Here is a 12,871-nt window from a genome sequence, read left to right as displayed (position 1 = left end):
CGATGCCTGATAACGTCGCGCCGGCGTAGTGGGTCATTCTCCAGGCGGCCTAGCCAAGGTGACGATCGCTATCGCTTCGCCATCGCAACGCTTTGTGTCTCTCTATCACTCTTCCATGTGACAGTGACAGTTGAGTTTCGTTCGGTACGAAGCGTTAGCGATTAGCATGTTGGCTACGGGGCCTGATTTTGTGCCTATGTCTGCCTAAACTCCATCAAATAATAGTAAATGTTTTTTTTTAACAGAAAAACAGGACAGTATATTAAAATTTACATATTAACGTTGAAATACAAAACACCTGGAAAAAAATCAAGGCTTTTTACAAACTTTTTTTATAAAATCGTATTTTTTGTATTGACGAACGGCTGCAGCTCAGCGTTCGAATAATTGCAAACAGTGCAATAGAAGCAAAAATCAGTCAAAAATGAACACTAAAATAATGCGTCCACTTCTATGCCTCCCGCGTCGAATGGCGACTATGACAGTTCATTCTTATATGGAGTAGCTGTCAAGAAAAATGTTTGCAGACATTTTTGGAAGCAACAATCAATTTGGCAATCCAGCGGGGAAACGCAGCAACTTTAGTTTTTTTTATCTTGTAAAGGGTAGGTCGGTCTTTGTAAGTTAATAAAATATTATTATTAAGTTCAACACATTGATTTAATGAAATATAAAAAAATAAGGAAAAACAATTATTTCTTCAAATATTTTTAAATTTAGCCCAAGCAAAAGACTTGAAGGAACTGTCCTATGGACCATCACGAGAGGTATAGCTTCGCCGGCTACCCGCGGCGTCCGTGGCCTCGCCGGCTACCCGCGGCCGCCGTGGCCTCACCCGCTACCCGCGGCCTCCGTGGCCTCGCCCACTACCCGCGGCCGCCGGAGCCTCATCCTCCTTCAGATAACATCTGGGCGCCGCCCGCCCGCAGTAGTAAGAGCGCGCGCGTCTGAACCCAACGTCCCACGGCTGGGCAGTGAGTGACCAAGTGTAGTGTTGTGAGTGACTAACGGATGACAATACTTTTTGGTGAGTTTTTAACATGTTACTTGTGTACTTAGTTTGAATAAGTGTTGAAGAAGTTTCATAATTTTAACTTTGTTGAGCGTAAACTTTGGAAAGTTTGAGTTATATATTGTTCTCGTCTTTTTAACTTGGATTCTTAGTAGTTTTTGTGTTAAATTTTTAACATGAATGTTTTTATTTGTCTGAAAACAAGTACAATTATTACGTATTCGATCTGCGTCAATATAATATTTTCTTATCTAGATACCAATACGGTAAGTAAATAACAAGTGATTGAGTTGAGTCATATAAATTATATTCTTACCTACTTAAAGCATTAGAGGTTAGTACTTATTTATGTACTTACTCTGTGTGAAATTAAGAAAACCATTTTTTCCGAATTTTCGTATGGTCTAACATTTTTACCGGTCGTAAAACGCTATTAATACTAATGGATATTTTTTATTATTTAAGCCGATTATAGGCTTCACATTGACTTTTTAAACCATGTCGTAAAATACCAAGAATACAATCAGACCCAAAATCGACAGCGTAGCGGCTAAAGTATTAAAAACCGGACAAGTGCGAGTCGGACTCGCCCATCGAGGATTCCGTACTTTTTAGTATTTTTTGTTATAGCGGCAACAGAAATACATGATCAAATTTCAACTGTGTAGCTATCACGGTTCATGAGATACAGCCTGGTGACAGACAGACGGATAGTGGAGTCTTAGTAATAGGGTCCCGTTTTTACCCTTTGGGTACGGAACCCTAAAAAGTAGCGCTGACGCAAGCGACACTGCCATATATACTTGAAGTCGCGCAAGATGTATGGAGTCGCGCGCGAGAACGCAACTTATGCTAGACCGCCTGATGGTAAAATGATTCCTACGTGTATGTGTCTGTATCTGTATGTTTCCACGCCATTGACGTATAATATCTAAGGACGGGCTAATGGGGCACTAGAAATCGTACTAGTTCAGCGGTGTTACTCACGAATTCCAGCCAATCGTGCAGTCTAATGCAACTAGTTGCGACCAATAGCGCGCGTAATGCGAACTCGTCAACCAATCGCGTTGTAGCGGTTTCACACCGCTGTACTGGCCCCTGTCATGCCTCATTTTTATTGCCCGTAAAGCCAGTCCCTAGATATCTATGTCAATGCTTTCATGCCACGCTCGTGCCAATACATATAAGTATAAGCAGGCTAAAATCAACATAATAAGGTTACCTAATATTTACGCCAAACAAATTATTGTTTTATTGGCAACAACAAACCGGAGCGGGTCGCCGGCTTCACACGGGTTATCGGTTTTTCTCCCCTTCCTCGCGTTGTCCCGGCATTTTGCCACGGCTCATGGGAGCCTGGGGTCCGCTTTGCAACTAATCCCAGTAATTAGCGTGGGCACTAGTTTTTACGAAAGCGACTGCCATCTGACCTTCCAACCCAGAGGGTAAACTAGGCCTTATTGGGAATAGTCCGGTTTCCTCACGATGTTTTCCTTCACCGAAAAGCGACTGGTAAATATCAAATGATATTTCGTACATAAGTTCCGAAAAACTTATTGGTACGAGCCGGGGTTTAAACCCGCGACCTCCGGATTGTAAGTCGCACGCTCTTACCGCTAGCCCACCAGCGCTTGTTACTTCACACGGTTTATCGGTTACGGGTTAAGAATCACTCTATTGATAGTATAGATGAAAACCGCATGAACCGTTCAGTAGTTTTCGAGTTTATCCCGAACATACATACACAGAAACAGACAGACAAGGAGGGGGAGATTGATTAAAAAGGTGTATTGATGTAGGCAGGTACTCCAATAAAATCAGCCTGCCCTTATAAAATAAAACTCAAATAAAAGTAAAGTAGGAATACTTAAATAATAATTTAATTTAAAGTTAAATCACAAAAAAGTAACTTAAGTGGCAATTACGGAGTTAAATGTGATTATAAGTATGTATATTTATTCATTCCCTTTTATTCGTATAAAAAAAGAACAGGCATTTATATAAAACAGGTTTTTAAAGCATGTTGCAGGCGTCCATAGGCTACGGTGACTGCTTACCATTAGGCGGGCCGTATGCTTGTTTGCCACCGACGTGGTATAAAACTGGTACCTAACTTAATTGTATGTGTCCTGTTTTTTTACTCTGTAGGGAGGTCTTGTTTGCATGCAAAATACATTTACTTTTTTAAATTAAATTATGTAATATGAGAATATAATTGTAATGTTACTGAAATTTTATTAAGGAATAAACAAGGCTTAAATATATATTATTATTATATGGACAGTTGTGTGACACAACTTGTGTCTGAAACAAAAGTATTCATTGATAAAAAAAATACAAGATAAAATTCCTTTCAGCGCCATTGTCTATAGAAATTTCAAAGTGAGTTTACGTGATTTCAATATAAAAAGCAACAACGGTTGCACTCCGGGAGTGCCGATAGAAGTGAAAACTCACCTCACTATGTTACCGACGCCCGGTAACACGATACATACGTTTAGCGGAGGTATTCTATTTATTTATTATAATTATTATCATTCTCAAATAAGATCACACTTTTTCATTGACATGTTTATTTACATACTGCCATGACAACGTCAAATTTTTTGAACATAGGTACCTAAAGAATCTTGAAAAGGAGTCCGCAACATAAATATCAAATAATATTGAGTTTTTCTTTATTGATTTAAATGCCATTTAAATTATGAGTGGCCACACCTTACGGGGCTTACGGTCACGTGGTCGCCTTACGCCCCTTACGGTCACGTGATCGCCTTACGCTGTCTCGAGTTTATAATTTTTTCCCCACCTCAAAAAGTGCCCAGCGCCGCTAAAGAAGTTTTCACTTCAATAATAACACCGCTAAAAACCCGAATATCAATTTTCAGAGCTAATCAACTTTAAATTAAAAGCCAGACATTTTCAGCCACATCGTATCAAAACTCTTAATCGGTTTTTCGACTTCCAAACCGGCAAAATCAGACAAGGATTGACAAGGTCGCTTCCTGGCATTTGTTATTTTAAAAATAGACAAAAGGGTGATTATTTTACACCTTACGTTGGTCCAGAAAATCGACATTAAGTCCTCTTATTTTCGGCATATTCGCACTTATCTTTCTAGTGAAAGCCCATATCGTAGCGCGGTAGCGCCTTTTTATTAGATCATAATACGGTTGCCAAATATTCAATTAGCAATCTTGAGACCTTTTGTCTAGTAACTTTGCTAAGCAGACACTTTAGTAGTAAAGTAAGGGCTCATTTAGACGGTGCGAGAACTCGCATGCGAGTTTCATTACATTGCGTTATTTGATCGGTCGGCTGAATTGATGTAACCTCAATGATCCGCAATGTAACTAAAATCGTATACGAGTTCGCGCGCCGTCTAATAGTGAGTAAAGTGGGCCTTAACTCTTTGATGCTGTTCGGATTATTAAATGTTATAATGGCTTATTTTGGTTGCTGTTTTTAGGGTTCCCGTAGTCAACTGTGAACCATTATAGTTTCGTCATGTCCGTTTGTCTATCCGTCTGTCTGTCCGAGCCTTTGCTGAAAGCTGTAGGTATGTAATTTGGGATGCATGAGCATCACTACATAGTATAAAACAAAGTCGTTTCCCGCTGTCTGTCTGTCCCTATGTATCCTTAGATCTTTAAAACTACAAAACGGATTTTGATGCGGTTTTTTTAATAGATAGAGTGATTCAAGAGGAAGGTTTATGTATAATTTGTTAACACGTGCGAAGCCGGGGCGGGTCGCTAGTACAAATATAAATCTCCCCTATTGGGGAATTTTATTACTGTTTGGAACTTTAATTAACACTGATATTAATGGGCGTTTTTTTTTGTCCCCTACACTTTTTTATCAAATTTGGGATTTTTTATATTATTTCTACTCAGAATCACGAGCTCTTTCTATCCTAACCTAATAGGAGAAAAAAGTGTCCCAAAATTTCCATACATTTTTCGATCTTTCCATTCCGCGACTGCCATACAAAGTCTATGAAAAATGGTGACGCAATGGAAATAAAAACCTTAGGACACTTTTTTTCTCCTATTAGGATAGAAAGAGCTCGTGATTCTGAGTAGAAATAACATAAAAAATCCCAAATTTAAAAAAAAATTGTAGGGGACAACAAAAAAAAACGCCCTAATAGGTATTTACTTGGTCAGGTTAATTAGTATAGGTAATTACTTGGACAGAAATATAGAACTCCTGCTTTAAATATACACAAGAACTGACCGCGAGTCGCTGTTAAGGATGACTCATGTTAGACCGGGCCGTGTCCGGGCCGGAGCTTCCGACGCTAACTTTTCTATGACAGATGACAAGTGATCACGTGATGCATTTCATAGAAAACGAAGCGCTGGAAGCTACGGCCCGGTCTAACGTGAGTCATTCTTTAGGTAGACTATGGATTGGCATTAAAATAGTTAGGGGAAGTCCGGGTAAAGCGAACACCCCAGGCAAAGCGAATTCGGGCTCCCAATCCTAAACTATTCGACTTTGTCGCACCATGCGCCTATATGATGTTCGGAATCCTTCGCTCTATGAGCGGCAAGCGTCACAGGGAGCGGTCGCTGTGAGCGTCGTCGGTGACGAGTCAAAATGTGTTTTTAGTGCAAAACATTCGATTTTGAAAGGTAAGTACATTGTATGTTATTTTGTCATAGTAATTATCTCGAATTTTAATTCAAGATGCTTCTATTGCTTATTAAAGTATCTTCCTTTTACAACGCATTTCTTTTAAAACAATCCAACGGTTATTTTTTTTAAATTCTTAATTTCTTTAACTGACTGAATGGGCAAAGTGGATCGGGCAAAGCGGATAGCGTGTTCACTTTAAATTTATTAATTTTTTTAATGAAAATATTTTGTTACAGATGGTATATAAATATCGAAAAAAGATCTATAATAGCTCCTGGCTAACATACGTCATAGAAATGGCTATCAGAACGTGGATTCGCTGTGTTAAAATGTCTTCAGAAATGCCGTGAATACTTATGCTTATGAAATCAGTGAAAATATATCAAAAGTTACTTGTGACAGCTTTTTCTAATTAATATTATTGAAATGATCTTATGTTGATTAATTTTCACTTAGTTATTAAGTTCACTAAGATTTTATGAGTAATATTTGCTTTGCCCGGGGGCCAGTTTCACTTTGCCCGGCACCCTGGGCAAAGCGAATAAAATATATTTTTTTACGTTTTGTTCAAAATTGCAGCAACTGTTAAACATTGCAGGCTAGTGTTGTTTTAAATTAAAAGATTATTAAATAAAGACTTATTATTGATACTTTTTTCATTTCTTCCTCGTTAAATTTTTCTGTTATGTCAAGTCAAAGGTAAAGGTGTTCACTATGCCCGGACTTCCCCTATACTTACATTTCACTGGCCCTCCGAGAGCCTACTAAATGTTACATTTAGCGTGGACCTCTAAATATAGCATAGGTATATGTAAATATTTCATTAACTATGCAAATTAATGTGAGTATTACATATTCCGAATACGATCACGATATATTATGATGATTTGCAGTTCAGCGTAATATTCATTACTGGTGGGTACATTTATAAATAAGCAAGTCAACAAATGCTGACCAAATAAGTTTTGAAATTACACCGAAATTTGTACATTTGACATATAAATATTATGCGCTTAAGTAAGCAAATACTCTAAGGCCCACTTGCACCACTCCACTAACTCGAGGTTAACCGGTTAAACCTGGAGTTACTATGGTTACCAGTACAATTTGACACTGGGTTAGCGGTTTAACCGCATAACCACGGGTTAGTGGAATGGTGCAAGTGGGCCTTATAAACAAAAAACAACTGGATTGTGAAGCATAATAGCCATAGTAGGTATAGTTAAGCCTTAGCTATTTAATTTTACTGAGCATTTTCTGGTGTTCCACCACCATTGTGTCTTTTGCGTGAAAAACAAGGTAGCGCTACTCTAACTACCCTATTTTCTTCACGAAATCTAGGTATAGGTATCAGTGGCGGCGCGTCAAACATATCCATAGGCAAGCCGGAGCTAATTTGGCTTACATATTTCCTTTACAACTCTGCTCAAACGTCCAAAAACAGGCAAGCCGGTGGGAATCGGCTTTTATGGACGCGCCGCCACTGGTAGGTATCGGAGAAGGTATCTAGACGCCTGTGTTACAGACTGTTTAGTGTGTAACTTTAACTAATCCTAGGTACCTACTCTTTTTCGTACCTAATTGGTGTAGGTGTCCTGATTTATCCGTTACATGTCATATACTCATATGGCATGTATAGTCTCTATTTACTTCTGTTACCTTAATCATGATAAGTAATCATATGGTATACTTATGTGTATTAGTCTCTATTCACTTCTGTCATTTACTATTAACTAAATTGTGCTAAGTATATAGTTTAGTTTAGTTTAGTTTATTTATTTCATAATGATAAATTACAGTATAAATTATTCTTACGCTAATCTATATGAATTTACATTATGGTCGTCAATAATGTCAACAATGATAATCAAAAAACAATACAAACTATTAACACTAAGTAATAATATATTCAGATCACTCTTACTGACACCTATAAACGTACTAAGTTTAAAAAACTATAAGTAATTCAATTTAGTTTTATTAATTTGAGATAATTTTAGAGTGCCTATTACTAAAAACTTTTGAGTAGTTCCTCTTCTTATAGGCTTCAATAATCAATTAAGTATATTTATAATTTCTCATTTGAGTCTGGGTTACCTACGAGACACTCGAGACAGCCTAGTGTAGGAGCCAGAGCAACCTGGGAAGTTTGCAAATTGCGGGCATTTTTCTCTGTCACTCTAATTACGCCTTCATTGGAGTAAAAGAGAAAGATCACCGCAATATGCGAATTTCGGTTTTCGCGGTAGCCCCTCTGAAATGTATAGTTTTTAGCCAGTGGCGTAGCTAGGCGTGGGCGAAGTGGGCCGTCGCCCACGGCCTCGCGCCCCAAGAGGGAAAGAAAAGGGCCTCGCAGATGCGACTTCGCCCACGGCTAGATTTGTTCACGCTACGCCACTGTTTTTAGCCGAGGTAAATTTTGTGTACCTACAATTAATTATACTTAGAAGTTTTTGATATACGAGTAAATGTTCTACACAATCTACACCTAATTGCTTGCTTCGTTTGTCGGGCTCAGAGCGCCTACCGCGAACCACGTTGGACGTGTTGCCTCTCTGTCGCACTTGTAAATTCGTACGTAAGTGTGACAGGGAGGTAACACGTCGAACGTGGTTCGCGGTAGGCCCTCTGATACCTTTGTAATTATATCTTAGGACGGGTAAAAGTTTACAAAGACTGAAGCTAGAGTACCTAATTAACAGAGGGCCTACCGCGAACCACGTTCGACGTGTTACCTCCCTGTCACACTTACGTACGAATTTACAAGTGCAACAGAGAGGCAACACGTCGAACGTGGTTCGCGGTAGGCGCTCAGTATGATTGCGTCTCAATCTAAGTAGACTTGGGATCACTTTAGCTTTTAGCTAAATAAACACACACAGTACCGATATGTATCTGACTGAACTTTTCTTTTCATATTTCTACCCCGTTTTTTTACAGATTAGAAATTATATAACCTCAAAAGTAGCAACTTATTTCTTCCAACATTAAATCTGAGTAACTTACGCACTGAATTATAGTGTCGTTTACATAATTATTGTACCGCAATATTAGATATCATAGGATTTTTGACCTTCAGTCCACAATTTCTCTATTTTTCAGTAAGCCTTTTTCATTTGTGGAGGAGGACGGGCACCCATTTTTTTATGAAACAGATCCCGATAAACAATAGATCTTATGTATTTTAATTATTTTCTGGCTTTTTAAATATTTAAGTAAAAAACTACCCTCTGAGAAAAATTCAACTGTATACCTACACTCTACAGTTCTTGAGATAAAGCCCGCTGAAGGATAGACAGACAGGCGGAAGGGCAACGTAAGCTTAAGATTGTCACCCGTCGGGTGTGGAACCCTGAAAATGAAAATGGATAGGTATTCAGTAATACTGGAAAAACATTTTCCTTTTCCCTTCGTTAATACCAAATGGACTAAAAAGGGCCTGTTTACTGATAACATTCCGAAGTAAAATATGAAAGCTTTATACTCCCATTTCTTCTCAAACGATACCTACCGCGGTATTCGGAAAACAAGATCCTTTTTAGAGAAGAGAACGATACGATACGTACTAGATACCAACAAGATATATACAGTGGTATTACTAAAAGAAATTAAAAACTAGCTTCAATCTAAAATAAGTCCTTGAGGCATTGTACAAAGGATGCTGGCGACATTTCCTCGCTGTATCGCAATGCTGATACGTTGTGCGAGGTAGCCGCCAGCTCTTCGGTCATATCATTCGTTCGACGTGTTGCCTCTCTGTCGCACTTGTAAATTCGGACGTAAGTGTGACAGGGAGATAACACGTCGAACGTGGTTCGCGGTAGGCCCTCAGTTACGTCAACCAGACGCTTCGCTTTTATACCAACTAGTTTAGATTTCAACTAGATATCTTTTGCAGCTCAATTCGGGCAACCAATGTCACTTTTACGTTAAATTATCGTTTTAAGATCGTTTCAAAATCGTTTTGAGACTTAAAAATACATAACGAGACGTTTTAGACATTGTGAAAATCGTTCAGAATCGCGGAAATGTCAAATTTGACAGGCTAGATCTTAAAAATATCGTTGTCGTATCTTGGTCATGTCTAATAGATTATTTAGTTCAAAATCCGAATCGGGCCCCTACCCAAAAAAGTTTCATTGTGTCCCTAACAGGACCTAAAAATGTGTTTGTTAGTAGAAAGTAGCCGATGAGGGCCTCCGGTGACCCGTGAAGCCTTTTGTGGTTAACCATTCCCGCATACCTACGGTGAAAATTATATTTACTTGATAAACAACATGCTTGTATTAAAGGTATGTCCTTCGGGAAAATCCTGTGGGTATTAGGTAGTTTGGTTTTTGCTTTTGATTGATTTTGAACTCTATATCTTACAAGTTGAACTGTTATGTTGAACGATAAGAAGAGGAGCAAGTAAAAAAAAATCAAACATATTATTATGGATATCCAGAGAAGAAACGTTCCCGTTTCCTTATAAATGTCTCATGATTGGTGCCGTTACTATATTATATGAGCCATACGGAATAGGAGCCAGGCTATTGCCATTCCTGCCCACGGAAACGAAACATAATCGCCCTCGGGACTACCGCAAATTGCTACATTGCGCATTGCTAGGCAAATACTTATTCGGAGGACAACTTCTTACAACTGTTACTTCGTACTGTGTAGGTCAGCCATACTCTAAGTGTGTTCCGCGGAACCCTAGGGTTCCGCGACACCCCTGCAGGGGTTCGTATTGTAGGGTTCCATCAAGTATTTCGCTTTCCAAAAGGGTTCCGTCAAAAAAAAAAGATTGAGAACCGCTGGTGTAGGTGTACCCGTGAGTTCAGATCTAGCCAAGGTGACGATCGCTTGCACTTCGCCATCGAATCGCTTTGTGTCTCTAAAAAAGCTCTCGATTTTTCAAAAACTCTGCAGGCTGAACCCAACTAAGCATCTTAAGACCCAATCTGCTTGCGCCTCTCAAAGAAATTTCTAGGTTAGGTATATACAATATATACATACATTGCAGAGTTTGGACAATCGCCATCATAATTATCGGAGCGGCCAAGGAGCTGAAAAATATCTGAACATGCACGTCTTAATAATAAAAACTCTGTTCAACACTATGACATTTCATTAATTTTAATAACATGGGCTATAACCGCGAGAATCGAAGTTTGCAAATTGAGGACATCTTTCTCTGTCACTCTAATTACGCCTTTGAGTAAAAGAGAAAGATCCCCGCAATTTGCGAATTTCGGTTTTCGCGGTAAACCCTCAGATGCAAATTCGGTTCTGTCTGGCTGGATCCGGCCGGATTGAAAAGCATTCGGGTTTGCAATCCCTAGTCGGAACTGAAACATTATTTATACTTATCACGTAATTCTCCTTTACCTGTGATCTTCCTATAAAAATATTTTGCATTTGATTGATTTATTTATTGGTAAAATTTGTTGTTTTACAAGTTAAGATTTTTACATATTTACATAATGGGATTAAAATACTAATATTTACACATTTTTACATTTACAACGTAATTAATTCAACATAAATAATAATATTACAATTTCTTCTATTATACTTATTTTTATTGAACAACATAAAGTAACAATAAAATAACCTAAATAAAATCAAAACTACCTACAAAACTAAAACTACTACTTAAAAAAGGAAAACTAAAAATCTATATCTAAAGAGGGCCCCTGGGGCATAGTACCAAAGATACTGGCAGCATTTCCTCACTGAATTGCAATGCTTATTCGTTGAGCGAGGAAGCTGCCAGCTCTTTTGTCCCCAGTGACCTCAACCAGCCGTTTGGCCAAATAAATAAATAATATTTCTTCTTAGAACTACTTAAACATTCATTTAATGATCTCCACGAAGAAACTCGTCTACATTGTAGCACGCGCCCGTGCAATTAGCAGCGATTTGGGTTTCCTGGTAAACTCAATGTCACTTTTCGCTGATTTTATATCGGGTGGAACTGAGTTGTAGATTTTAGCCCCAATGACACTGAGTGATCTCCTGAGTTTGACTAGTCTCTTTACGGGGGCAACCAGCATTGGCTGTCTGCGGTTGTTCCCAGCGCGGCTAGAATTAGTTTTATAACTACATATAACTAGCGAGGTTTGACCTGACGTACTAACACGCTGCTAATATGTAGACCGATGGTAGCGTTAACAGTTTGTTGTGTGTAAATATGCATGCTGCTGTAATCCTCTTACTGAGTAGACAACAAGCTTAAGAACCAATATATCCAATGAAATGTACCTAAAAAGTTATATAATAATATTAAAGATTGGTAAAAGAAAAAATAAAACTTCACCGATGTGTGGAGTTAAAGTCCACCATTATACATTTTTCTTTTATTTTAACTTTATATTAACATTTATTTCACAATATTCCACCTTTGCTAAAAAAAAGTAGCCGAAAACACCTCGCGTGATTTGTGCACAACTCCTAAGCAGATGAAACTTGCATACTATTATGTTGGTAAGTTGTTGGTTCATATTAAGAAAAAAGCGGCCAAGTGCGAGTCGGACTTGCCCATGAAGGGTTCCGTATTTAGGGGATTTATGACGTATTAAAAAAAACTACTTACTAGATCTCGTTCAAACCAATTTTCGGTGGAAGTTTGCATAGTAATGTACTTACATCATATATTTTTAGGGTTCCGTAGCCAAATGGCAAAAAACGGAACCCTTATAGATTCGTCATGTCTGTCTGTCTGTCTGTCCGTCTGTCCGTCTGTCCGTCTGTCTGTCCGTCCGTATGTCACAGCCACTTTTCTCCGAAACTATAAGAACTATACTGTTGAAACTTGGTAAGTAGATGTATTCTGTGAACCGCATTAAGATTTTCACACAAAAATAGAAAAAAAACAATAAATTTTTGGGGTTCCCCATACTTCGAACTGAAACTCAAAAATTTTTTTTTCATCAAACCCATACGTGTGGGGTATCTATGGATAGGTCTTCAAAAATGATATTGAGGTTCCTAATATCATTTTTTTCTAAACTGAATAGTTTGCGCGAGAGACACTTCCAAAGTGGTAAAATGTGTGTCCCCCCCCCTGTAACTTCTAAAATAAGAGAATGATAAAACTAAAAAAAATATATGATGTACATTACCATGTAAACTTCCACCGAAAATTGGTTTGAACGAGATCTAGTAAGTAGTTTTTTTTTATACGTCATAAATCGCCTAAATACGGAACCCTTCATGGGCGAGTCCGAC

At 38.3% G+C, this 12,871-nt stretch overlaps 1 protein-coding gene across 2 annotated transcripts in view; it reads left to right on the top strand.

Moving 5' to 3' along the window:
* The first annotated feature begins 930 nt into the window (after nt 1-930).
* The window catches only part of LOC134655083 (adipokinetic hormone/corazonin-related peptide receptor variant I), a 186,064-nt gene continuing 174,123 nt past the window's right edge, over nt 931-12,871 (top strand). For both annotated transcript variants that reach the window (XM_063510546.1, XM_063510545.1), the window contains exon 1: nt 931-1,027. The gene's annotated coding sequence lies outside the window, so the exon portion shown is untranslated. The remainder of the gene's footprint in view (nt 1,028-12,871) is intronic.

The sequence above is a fragment of the Cydia amplana genome, chromosome 16 (genome assembly GCF_948474715.1).
Source record: "Cydia amplana chromosome 16, ilCydAmpl1.1, whole genome shotgun sequence".
Classification (NCBI taxonomy): Eukaryota; Metazoa; Arthropoda; class Insecta; order Lepidoptera; family Tortricidae; genus Cydia; species Cydia amplana.
Note: the sequence above shows the minus strand (reverse complement) of the source record. Positions and strands in the feature narration are given on the sequence as shown.